Here is a 13,476-nt window from a genome sequence, read left to right as displayed (position 1 = left end):
TTTAAGCTAATAGAAAATCCTTATTAGCTGGCTGGCAACTACACTGGGTATTTGGGAGCATCGACCTAAGTCCTTCTCAGAGTAAGCTTTTACACACACACATACTATATATATATATATCCTGGGTTGACACACTTCAGCTAACAAGACCAGTTAACCAGAAGCAGAACTACAGAAGCCAAAAAGCAAGGTTAGTAGATTTAGAGACTTTCCAAGAACTATGGACTTTGATGGATTAGGTCTTTGTTTTCATTATGGTAGATGTCTACATGACATTATTGTCCAATTGATACTACCATTGTGGAGTCAGTTGTGCGAAGGTCTTGTTTTTCCCAAATATAAATAAAAATTATAGATTAAATCTGCATGGTTGATGTGGGATATGTGACTATGAGGGAGGTGAAGGTTTTGTCACAGCAAAACCAACTAGATAGAGTGTCTTTGTGATGCTTTAAACTGATGATTTTCTGTCTGAGAAGAAAACCTTTACATTTTTGAAATTAAAACATATATATGTGCTTTTCCTCCTTTTTTCCCCCTCCAATCCTCCCTATGCACTCCTAGGTCTCTTTCAAATTCATGGTATTATTCATATATATATATGTGTGTGTGTGTGTGTATACTATAAAATACAAAATATATATTCCAAAATATATAAATAAACCCAACTCTGTATAAATTTACTTGTATGCATAATATTTTAAGGTTAGTTACTTCATATTAAATATCCAATTTTGAGGTCTTCCATGGAGAATACTACATCTCCTGCTATAAACAATTCCTTAGTTGCTGGCTGGTAGTTCTTTGCCTCCTCTTATGTTAGTGTGGTGTTGTTCCTGTTCAGGTCATGTTTAGGTAGCCATGTTGATAAGCCTTCCCACATGTCAGCTTCTCTGATATTCCTAGGAGATGAAATCTCACAGCCAACTTTGTTTTCATGCTGTTTCTGCTTTCTCCTTGAAAAGGCCGGATGTATGAAGTGTTCTACATTGCAATGGAAATAATCAAGTAAAGAAACAACAGCTGCAGTACGGAATAGAATCCTTGCTAACCACATGCATGACAAAAGGCATGTTATAATTTCAAAAATAAAAAAAAATATTATAAAAACGGTTAGAACAACCCTACTGACTCTAAGAGAAAATGTTAAGGTATATTACACAACACAGACTGGGAAACAGTACTTACACACGTATATGTGATCAAACCCTTCAAGCCAGAATATTTTAAAAGCAACTTAGAACTCAGTTATAACTGAGCCAAAAATATGATTAGTTCAAAAGCTGATTTTAAAAAATATGATTAAAAATAACTATAAAAAGAAAAGTAAAATATTTGAATGGTGGTACCATGTATCGGTGGACAGTGCTGATCCCAGAAGATGTGTCATTAAATGAAAATCTCAGTGCCAGATACGGGGTATAGTCCTAAGCATTCTTGGCCATGAAGGTCCCCACTGACCCCCATCCCCCGAATTACACAGGGTATGGCTATTTCCCCTGATTGGCCACCAGAATTGGAAAGTAAGAGTCTATCTGTGTACATGAAACAGCTTGTTTGCAGAACACAGGGAAAAGGTGCTAGAACAGAGTGGGAGCTTCACTTGCTCGCCAGCTTTTACAGTATCAGAAATTTCTATGTAGCAGCTTAGAGGAGAAACGCCTGCATGCAGTAGTCTTTCTCACTTACATTCTCTAAGAGCCAGTTGACTACTGGTTTCATAGGAGCATGAACGTTTAGGAGAGCCAGTTGATTTCTGACCTGATCCAGAGGGCCTTCCCACTTCAAATGGTTAAATTAAGATTAACCCCTCACAGGTATACTCAGTTACTTGGGCTTTAGTTAATTCCAGATTCAGTCAAACTGACAACCATGAATAGCCATCACACCTCACAAGTTTTGGAATGGCGTTGGTGGACGGTATAATTTCTCACAACTCTAGAAATGATGTGCCAGTTTTCCTTCTCCACAAGGAAAACATTTTGACTGTTAGGAATCTATCTGTGAATTTGTGTTTTCATCACTGAGATTTCATCAAACCCCCTTTTAACCTAGATTTGGTTATCTGAGAATGAAAAAGGAGACTCTCAAACTGGACATGGAAGCATAATCCACCTGGTCGAAGTTGACCTCTGCTACTTCCTAGATGTATGGTCCTTACAGATTGCCAACACTTTGGCCTTTTTGGCCTTTTCAGGTTTTCACAGAAGTTGAAAACAGTAGATGCAATGTCCTTAACTCGGAGGCTACACTTCAGGCATGGTTTCATTTGTTGCCATTTCCAGTCAATGTGGCTACACACCCTCAGCTGATGTGGTAGTTACCTCAGATGCCTGCTAAACATTGTGATTCTTCTGCAGAAATTGCATAGAAGTCAAACTGCCAAGAATTGTGGCATCATCTTAGGAGACTGTAAAGTTCTTGCTTTGCCAGCACAAGACCTGAGCTAGATGCTCAGAGCCCCTGTTTTGTTTTGTTTTACTTTTGATTTTTGTTTTTTTTTTTCCTTTTTTTAAAATTAGGTATTTTCCTCATTTACATTCCAATGCTATTCCTAAAGTCCCCCAGACCCCCCCCTCCCCTATCCACCCACTCCCACTTTTTGGCCCTGGTGATCCCCTGTACTGGGGTATATAAAGTTTGTAAGTCCAATGGGCCTCTCTTTCCAGTGATGGCCGACTAGGCCATCTTTTGATACATATGCAGCTAGAGTCAAGAGCTCCGGGGTACTGGTTAGTTCATAATGTTCTTCCACGTATAGGGCTGCAGATCCCTTTAGCTCCTTGGGTATTTTATCTAGCTTCTCCATTGGGAGCCCTGTGATCCATCCAATAGCTGACTGTGAGCATCCACTTCTGTGTTTGCTAGGCCCCAGCATAGTCTCACTAGAGACAGCTATATCAGGGTCCTATCAGCAAAATCTTGCTAGTGTATGCAATGGTGTTAGCGTTTGGAGGCTAATTATGGGATGGATCCCTGGATATGGCAGTCTCTAGATGGTCCATCCTTTTGTCTCAGCTCCAAACTTTGTCTCTGTAACTCATTCCATGGGTGTTTTAGAAGTCAAAATATCACTTTTTGCAGATGATATGATAGTATATATAAGTGACCCTAAAAATTCCACCAGAGAACTCCTAAACCTGATAAACAGCTTCGGTGAAGTAGCTGGATATAAAATTAACTCAAACAAGTCAATGGCCTTTCTCTACACAAAGAATAAACAGGCTGAGAAAGAAATTAGGGAAACAACACCCTTCTCAATAGTCACAAATAATATAAAATACCTTGTTGTGACTCTAACTAAGGAAGTGAAAGATCTGTATGATAAGAACTTCAAGTCTCTGAAGAAAGAAATTAAAGAAGATCTCAGAAGATGGAAAGATTTCCCATGCTCATAGATTGGCAGGATCAACATTGTAAAAATGACTATCTTGCCAAACGCAATCTACAGATTCAATGCAATCCCCATCAAAATTCCAACTCAATTCTTCAAGGAATTAGAAAGGGCAATCTGCAAATTCATCTGGAACAACAAAAAACCTAGGATAGCAAAAACTCTTCTCAAGGATAAAAGAACCTCTGGTGGAATCACCATGCCTGACCTAAAGCTTTACTACAAAGCAATTGTGATAAAAACGGCATGGTACTGGTATAACGACAGAAAAGTAGACCAATGGAATAGAATTGAAGACCCAGAAATGAACCCACACACCTATGGTCACTTGATCTTCGACAAGGGAGCTAAAACCATCAAGTGGAAGAAAGACAGCATTTTCAACAAATGGTGCTGGCACAACTGGTTGTTATCATGTAGAAGAATGCAAATGGATTCATTCCTATCTCCTTGTACTAAGGTCAAATGTAAGTGGATCCAGGAACTTCACATAAAACCAGAGACACTGAAACTTATAGAGGAGAAAGTAGGGAAAAGCCTTGAAGACATGGGCACAGGGGAAAAATTCCTGAATAGAACAGCAATGGCTTGTGCTGTAAGATCAAGAATCGACAAATGGGACCTCATAAAATTGCAAAGCTTCTGCAAGGCAAAAGACACCATCAATAAGACAAAAAGGCCACCAACAGATTGGGAAAGGATCTTTACCTATCCTAAATCAGATAGGGGACTAAATCCAATATATATAAAGAACTCAAGAGGGTGGACTCCAGAAAATCAAATAACCCCATTAAAAAATGGGGCTCAGAGCTAAACAAAGAATTCTCACCTGAGGAATACAAAATGGCTGAGAAACACCTGAAAAAATGTTTAGCATCCTTAATCATCAGGGAAATGCAAATCAAAACAACCTTGAGATTCCATCTCACACCAGTCAGAATGGCTAAGATCAAAAATTCAGGTGACAGCAGATGCTGGGGAGGATGTGGAGAAAGAGGAACACTCCTCTATTGTTGGTGGGATTGCAAGCTTGTACAACCACTCTGGAAATCATTCTGGCAGTTTCTCAGAAAATTGGACATGGTACTACCGGAGGATCCCGCAGTACCTCTCCTGGGCATATATCCAGAAGATGCTCCAACTAGTAAGAAAGAAACATGCTCCACTATGTTCATAGCAGCCTTATTTATAATAGCCAGAAGCTGGAAAGAACCCAGATGCCCCTCAACAGAGGAATGGATACAAAAGATTTGGTACATTACACAATGGAGTACTACTCAGCTATTAAAAAGAATGAATTTATGAAATTCCTAGGCAAATGGTTGGACCTGGAGGGCATTATTCTGAGTGAGGTAACTCAATCACAAAAGAACTCAAATGATATGTACTCACTGATAAGTGAATATTAGCCCAGAAGCTTAGAATACCCAAGATATAAGTTACAATTTGCAAAACACATGAAACTGAAGAAGAATGAAGACCAAAGTGTGGACACTTTGCCCCTTCTTAGATTTTTGTTTTTTTGTTTTTGTTTTTGTTTGTTTGTTTTAAAAAGATGGGTATAGTAGCATGCACCTTTAATACCAGCCATGGAAAAGTAGTGTTAGGAAAATCTCTGAAGCTCACTGAACAGTCAACATATGCTGCAAGCCAGTGAGAGATCCTGTCTTCAAATTAAAGCAAACAAATAAACAAACAAACAAACAAACAAAAAACCCCAGCAGATACCTCAGTAATGCTACTCAAGGCTGTCCTCTGGACCACACCTGCACCAGCACACAAGCACACGAGTCATTCGTGGAGACAAAGGGTAGCTCTGTAATCAGTTTATGACACTACCTAAACAAAGACTATTGGTTTTGCAGATAATGCTATTAAAAAGGATGCCAAACAAAGTTTCTTGGGGTAATTAATGCCATACTAACCAATAAGCATAAAAATCAAACCTGAAACTAAATCCTGGCTATTGAATCAGGCACTGAGTCAGCTCTCGTCTCAAGTGCCCATATCTGAAGGCTGGAAAAAGTCATTTGCCCTACTCAGATAGCCATGATTCCCAGTTGGCTGTTCAGTCTGGCTTCAATAAAATTACAAAAGAAGTGCATAGTGTATCTTCTTCCAAGCATACAAATATTCAGAAAACTGAGAAGGTAAGGAATGGACCCAAGTCAAATTTTTAAGACATTTTAAAAAGAACAAATTAATTTTATTGTGTTATCACCCTTTTGGCTTTTATTATGTTGTTTCATGGTCTATTTTTTGGGGCTGTTAGAAATCTTTTCGCAATATAAAGTGAGTGCTCTGAAGCAGAAGAGATGCTTTTGGATTTCGGAGTTATCCTTTGAGAGAGACTCACTTTAGAGTAGCTATGAAGACATCTGTGTCCCACTAAGTTACTAAAGAAACTGAAATTCTGCTTGTCACCCTGGAACCAACTGTCCCTCTTAGTTCTCAAGGAGAACAGAGCCAATACATGGTATTTTATAGCTGAGACTTCTAAGCTATCCAAGAGATTTCAGTAGATGTGACCAAAGGATTTGACCCTTAGCCCTCAATCACACAGTCGTCAGTAGGAATGTACGGCCAATATAGAGTTTTCCCAATTTTCCAATGGCTTTTCTATCTATTTTTTTCTGACCTATATGGCAAATAATACAGCCATTTCTTAAGGTGTTGAATTCTTCTCTCACTAGTAGTTTGTTTCAGTGATAAACTGTACAGAAGCCTCTAAGTCCCTCAATGACTTCCTGTTTTGCGGAAGCAACAACACCTAAATCAGGGGCTCGAAATCTTCCTCTGCTGTGACCTTTTAATTCAGTTCCTCGTGTTGTGGTGAGTCCCCCAACCACAAAATTTATTTTGTTGCTATTTTATAACTGTATTTTTGCTGCTGTTATGAATCATAATGTAGTTACCTGATAAGCAGGATATCCGATGTGCAACCCCCAAAGGGATCAAGACCCACAGGCTAAGAACTGCTGGTCTAAGGTTCTCCTGAGCCTCATTAGAGAAGGTGCTTTGTAAAATAGCTACTACTCATATTTCAGTTTCAAGGCAGTCAGTCGGGTCTTCCTAGAAGATTCTAAACAGAAAATCTCAGCATTGTCCAAAAGCAGCTACAACCAGAAAGTGACATTGTTCCAAAGAGCCTCAGCCTAAGCAGAAACCTCCACAACCCATGTGCTTTCCACCCAAGACCTGCAGGTTGTGAGTCCCCAAGCTGCAGCCATTGTGTGAAACCTCATTTCTTTACCCCTTTGCCTTATTTTTCTGATATGTTTTTCTTGTTGTTTCAAATTGCTAAAATAATATTCTTAAAAATCTTTGCTCCACCTCACTACTCATAGGAAGGCAGGATCATTAAAATTAATTACTATATAAATCTACTGCTGTCAAACTGCTTTACCTCAAACTTTAGGTGAGAATGGGAATCTTCTCTCTCTGACTCATGTATGCCAGGATTTAGCTGAGATATACTTCCCTAGCTTCCTTTATATCATTTTAATTGCAAACCAATATTTGTAGTTTATATTTTTCCAAGAATCTTGACCTTGAACTGTTATGAAACTCTAGCCTCAGTTCCCTCAGTGCTGGGGTTATAGTATATACCATCACACACAGGTTACAATAACACACTGGAATTTATTTTTGTATGTTTATGTGTGTTTGTATTCAGGTGTGAGTGTGGGTCAGTAGGCAACTTTATTTCCACCACTGGATTCGGGGATCAAACTCAAGTCTATCAGATTTGCGTTTTTATCTGACTCCAACACATGAAAACCCAATGCACACTAACAGTCTTAAAGACTCTACTAAAACAACGTAATTAAAAAAAATGTTAGACGGGTGGGATGTTGTTGTGTGGATCTTTAATATTCCTCTCAGAAAGAATATCCTATATAGGAAACCTTGAGCTGTTGGTCAGGGAGGAGACAGAAGGCCCCAACAAGTTAAAAGCTATTGTTGATGCCCTCAGACACTCACCATAACTAGATCACAACACTCTATTGCTGAGAATACCACAGTTTGTTGCAAGACATTGAAAAGTCAAGATGGATCGGAGCTGGAAGTTTTCTTTCTGCTGGCTAGCTTTCACAGTGCCAGAAGTGACACAATCCTCTGGAGGTGAAAAGTCACTCTACCCAGCTGTAGACCCTAGGATACTATAATTCATTTAGCAAGATGTGCCAAGCAATGAAATAGTGGCATGACTCTATGAAGGTCATTAACACATTTGTGCTTGGATATGAGGTCCACCTCCAGGAAAGAACTCATATCTGGGATTAAAAATCTGGTCCAGAGCCCACTCATGGCAAGGAACTCCTAAGACCCTATTACTGCTTCTTGGCTAAATGGAAATGTTAAAGCGTCTTCTAAAGATCTGAGTTTATACCCTAGATTAGCACTGCTCTTGGTCTCCATCAGAGAAGGTTATTTTTTTCCGGTGGTTAATAATTAATGCAGACTCACATCTGGTTGGCATGCAGCAAGTGTCTGTGTAGTGCCTGGCTCTTAACAAGACAGCTGCTTTAGCACCTCCAAGACTCAGCGAAAATCAAGGGAAAAGGGGGCAGAAAAAAACAAAAAAAGACAGAGAGGTTGGGAAGTAGTCCTGCAAAATAGTCTGTACAGGTTATGACAGTTTTTGATGAACTCACAAGTTCACTGTAGCTGGGGTTTCCTGTACAAGATGCCATTCCGTCAACCATGGGTCTGGGCTCTCATAAGGGTAATCTGATAATGTTCTAGTGGATATGCTTCCACTCAGGTTGATGCAAACACCTATAGTTAAACTCTGTGAGTGAAAGTAAGTAATATAAAAGGTGAAAGTAAGTAATATAAAAGGAAGGAAGGGAGGGAGGAAGGAAGGGAGGGAGGAAGGAAGGAAGGGAGGGAGGAAGGGAGGAAGGGAGGAAGGAAAAAAGAAAAGAAGCAAGCAAGGAAGGAATCTTTTGGAAGCAAAGACATTTCATCAAAGGAGAAAGAAAGATGTACGAAGATAATGGGAAGTAAAAGGGAATCAGTGTAAATTGCATAAAATTGTCCAAAAATCTTTTTAAAGATTTGAAATAAAACAAAAAAAGAGAGGCAGATAGAAGAGAGAGAGAGAGCGAGAGAGAGCAGAGAGGCAGAGAGAGAGAGAGGCAGAGAGAGAGAGAGAGAGAGAGAGAGAGCAGAGAGGAGAGAGAGAGAGAGGAGAGAGAGAGAGAGAGAGAGCTATTGAGACAACACTGGAGGGAAGAAAGCTATTTTTAAGGCTTCTCCCCCATATGAGGATGACAATCATTGTTACAGGCCATTGGACCCTGGTTTCCAATCATTGTTATAGGCCATTATGCCCTGGTTGTTATAAGCTAATTTGAACCACTCTCATCACTTTTTAAACGTCACATCCTTTTTTTTTTTTTGTATGAAAATACCTAAACATTCTGAGCATCTTCTTGGAGTAAAGATGTTCTTAATGTGAAAAAAGTAGTTGAGAGACTATAAAGCTCCACATATAGTAGATAGTAATACATAGCAATATATAGCAGCATATAGCATATAGTATATAACTCAGAATCTCTCTCCTAATGCTTTCCCTATTTACCAATGTAGATCTTGGCCACAGTGCTTAGTCTGGTCAAGTCTGCGTTCTTTTACCTTTAAAATGACAATATTAATAAAAACATTGTAAGAACCTGAAAATAATCCATGTACAGTGTTTAGAACTGTAGCTGAGAAAGTAACTGTCAGATAACATCCCCTTTTCTGCTTCCGTGTGAGCTTCAAGCTTTGCACATCCACCTACCACAGCCACTGCCCTTCCCAAGGCTCTAAAAGTAAATTCCTGGATTATTTAAGTCGTCTCAAAGAACTATTTGTTGAAATGTGCTAAGGAATTGAAATGGTTTACTAAGGTTTTTGTTTTATCAAGTAAGAAAACAATGAACAGAGGAGTGGTTTATGTCACCAGGTAGGTTAATTTCCTGGGTATTTTGCTACTATAGAACATATGTGGAACTTACAAGAAAGCATAAAGAATTCTTAAAGTAATCCGACTTCAGGATAAAGTACATGTGTATGTGTGTGTGTGTGTGTGTGTGTGTGTGTATGTGTGTGTGTATGTGTGGTGTGTGTGTGTGTGTGTGTTTGTGTGTGGTGTGTGTGTGTGTGTATGTGTGAGTGTATGTGTGGTGTGTGTGTGTGTGTTTGTGTGTGGTGTGTGTGTATGTGTGAGTGTATGTATATGTGTGTGTGTATGTATATGTGTGGTGTGTGTGTGTATGTGTGTGGTGTGTGTGTGTGTGTATCTGTATGTGTATGTGGTGTGTGTGTGTGGTGTGTGTGTATGTGTGTGTGTCTGCGTTTGTGTCTGTGAGTACGCGTGTGCACGTGGAGGTCTAACAACACAAACCACTCCTCTGGCAGTTCATTTGGACAGAGGGGAAGTGCATATTTGGAAGCTAGTAACTCAACGTTGAAACTATGATAAATGATATAGAAATCCATCATGTAGACGTTTATAAAGTTTGCAGGCATTAAAAACCAAAACCTATTACAGAGAAACCTGAACTCCCCTTGCCAAGAAGAACATTAAATTACAAGTGTAAATTAGTCTTTGAATACGGCGAGGAGAAAAACAAGTAAGCTTGCTGACCGATCTCCCTCAACCAAGTGTAGCAAGGATGCAGAGTTCACGGTACAGGGGAACCTCGTAGGCATTTGTAGTTGGCTAATAATGCTGCTAAGCTTCACACGATGTTTCAAATCTCAACTAATGTCATCTGAATAAACCTTTTACGACCGAATTTCTTTTTCGTTTTTATTAATCATTCCATTCATTTACATCTCAAATGATATCCCACTTCCCTGTTACCCCTCCACAATCTGCCCCCCATCGCACATCTGCCCTCTTCTCCCCGCTCTCCGTTTCCTCTATGAGTGTGCTTCCCCACCCATCCACCCACTCCAGCCCCCACCGCTCCAGCATCCCTCTGTGCTGGGCTATCAAACCTCCACAGAACCAAGGGCCTCCCCTCCCATTGCTGTCAGGCAAGGCCATCCTCTGCTACATATGTATCTGGAGCCCTGGAGCCCTGGAGCCCACTCTGTACACTCCTTGGTTGGTGGTCTCGTCCTGGGAGCATTGGATGTTCTTTCTATGGGGTTGCAATACCCCTCTGCTCCTCCAGTCCTTCTGCCAGCTCCCCCACCAGGGTCCCCTGAGCTCAGTCTGATGGTTGGCTCCAAGCATCCACATCTGCATTACGACCGGATTTCTTACAACCAGGATTTTAGTCACTTGTTCTCCATGGAGCCAGGCACAGTGTTAGGCAGTTGCTATCCACGTGTTCAAGTGAAGGCTTCACAGGAGCAGCGTCACTTTAAAAGCGAGTGCGCATACAAATCCATATCACAAATGCCTGCAGGCAGTTTCTTTTCATTTGTGTGCAATGAAGCCGCATGTTAATATGCATTTACTCCCAGGGGAAACATACCTTGAGTTTCCAGATATTAGCAGATGCCAATATCTTCTAGTAAAAAGCATCCTCTTCCTCTTAGCCCCTCCTCCTTCCTCTTCTCCCCTCCCCCACCCCTGTCTTTCCCCTCTTTTGGAAGCCAAGTGAACATCCAAAGAAAACAGAATAGACATCCCACAAAGCCATCATTTGAGAAAATAACTTACTTAAGTTCATCAATCGCAGTAAAGTTCTGTTATTACATTCTCCACTTCACGTTAACGGCTTCCATGGAAGTGAGAACTCTGGCTTAAGAGCTGGGTCACTGTAATTCACTTATTAAAAACAATTCTTTTAAAGAAAAAAAAAGATTCTGTGGCTATGAGGTGTGCTTTTGAAAACAATTGCTCCAGGAAACAACTTTTCTATTTCTTTTATTATTATTTTTTCCTTATACTTCAAAAATGGTTTCTTAATTTAGAGGTTACAAAGAAACACTGAAGGAAGGAGTGACCTATGTCAGGATAACAATTTCCAAAGACTTGCTTCTTCAGTGGGCTGGAGCAAACTCACTGGTTTTTGTCTCTGACCTTTGAACAGTTCTACAGAACTTGAATTGCACTCCAAGCTGAAGACATTGTGTCTTAGGTCTCTCAGAACCTACGGCTCAAAATGTCTGTTTTCCCGAACCAGTTCTTCAAGTCTGGGGAAATTAAAGCATTTCTGTCTTAGGGTACATCTGTCCATCAAATCTCCCAGTTACACGAACAGCTGACTCTAGAGGGCTTCTCTTATGTCTCATAATGTACCCTGCCTTCCTGGTGATTTTCTTGTATGCTATTTTGCCTTTTCATTTCTTTTCTCTTTGCTTCAGTTTGTGAATTTTATATTGACATTTCTCAGACTTCGCAGCCCTTGTTTTCTGAGATGCCTAGTTCCATACTCAAGTTAGTGACTTTTAATCATTATAGCTAGAAATACAATTTACGGATTCTAATTGTCGGTTTTCCATTCCTTTGCTATGTCTACCCTTGCTGTCTGTATTTTTTTTTAACACATTAATCACAGGAATCGTGATGTCCTTATCTACGGATTGCAAGGTGTGGGTTACATTTTTTTTTTATTTTATCTCATGGTTATGGGTCACTGTTTTCATGATTGGCAGTGCTAATAATCATATCCTGTTGATAAGCTGCAGAACCTGAGTTTGAAATTTCCTTTAAACAAAGTTGCTTTTGTTGTTACAGGCACCTAAGTTACCAGCAAATTGTTGTTGTTGATGTTTTGTTTTATCTTTAATCTTTTTTTTTTTACACTCCAGTTATTACCCCCATCCTGCTCTGCCCTCTGATAGTTCCTCATCCCATTCCTCCTCCTCTGTTTCAAGAGAATGTCCCCCCCATCCCTCCCTCCCACCCCCCCACCCCCCACTCCACAAGGCCTCCACATTCCCTAGGGCCTCAGGTCTCTTAAGGGTTAGGTACATCTTTTCTCACTGAGGCCAGACCAGGCAGTCCTCTGCTGTATATGTGTCATGGGCTAGCATACAAGCTAGTGTATGCTGCCTGGCTGGTAGCTTGGTGTCTGAGAGATCTCGGAGGTCCAGGTTTGTTGAGACTGCTGGTCTTCCTATGGGGTTGCTCTCCTCCTCAGCTTCTTCCAGTCTTTCCCTAATTCAACCACAGGGGTCCTCAACTTCAGACCATTGGTTGGCTGCAAGTATCTGCTTCTGTCATGCTTTACTTGATCTTTCTATTAAAGGACTAAGATATTTACTGGGTTATCTTTATTTGAAGTTGGTCCTAACTCTAACGTTGATGCGTATGTGTACAGGTACCCCAAGAGGCCTGAGTAGGCTGCTGTATGTCATGGAGCTAGAGTTACCAGGTGTTGGGTGCTGGTTTCAGGTCTTCTACAAGAGCAGCAGTGGTCTCCCATCCCTGAGCCAACTCCCTAGCCCTCCAGCTCCAAGATATCTGTATCCTGTATGGCATGTCAATCATTTCTCCACTTTTCAAGCACCATCTTTCTGAAGTCTTGTCTTTCCCATAAGCAGAATAAATGTGTCAATAATGTTTGCTGTTCTTTTGTAATTCCAATTTCGGCTTGCTACATTTATCCAGGCGCTGCTTCTTTACTCGGACTTTCTCCCAACAGGCTGTAGATTGGAACGTATCCACAGGAAAAAACAAACCAGATTGATGATCAAGTTCACCTTTTTTTTTTTTTTCAGACTTTCCCTCATGGATTAAAGTCCTGTTAAATTTCATTTCACGAAAGGAAACAAATGCTTTATAGATTTTTTTTTTTTAGACTTAAGCATTAGTCACTCAATCATGATTTAAATAGGAATTCTAACTTAACTGATTATTTCAATTTTCCCGACTAGACGCAGCCATTTGAATACTCAGCCAGCTCTAATTTTCTAAATCACTAAAGTTTCTAAAAGTATAAGGAATACCAGATTTCTGCTTTTGGTGGCTATTAAAAGATGAATTCCCCCTGCTCTTCCTTTGAAGGGAGTATGCTTCCCCTTCTAATATAAATCTGCATCCATGACAATTGCAGGCCCAGCTCCAGACGTGGCAGTCCACACACTGGTCTTGCCTGGAGAGTTCCTCCAGAACTAAGCTGACCCAC

The sequence above is a fragment of the Mus caroli genome, unplaced genomic scaffold (assembly GCF_978045245.1).
Source record: "Mus caroli unplaced genomic scaffold, Mus_caroli_1 scaffold_16, whole genome shotgun sequence".
NCBI classification, from domain to species: Eukaryota; Metazoa; Chordata; class Mammalia; order Rodentia; family Muridae; genus Mus; species Mus caroli.
The sequence above is the reverse complement of the archived record's forward strand: the minus strand, read 5'-3'. Positions refer to the sequence as shown.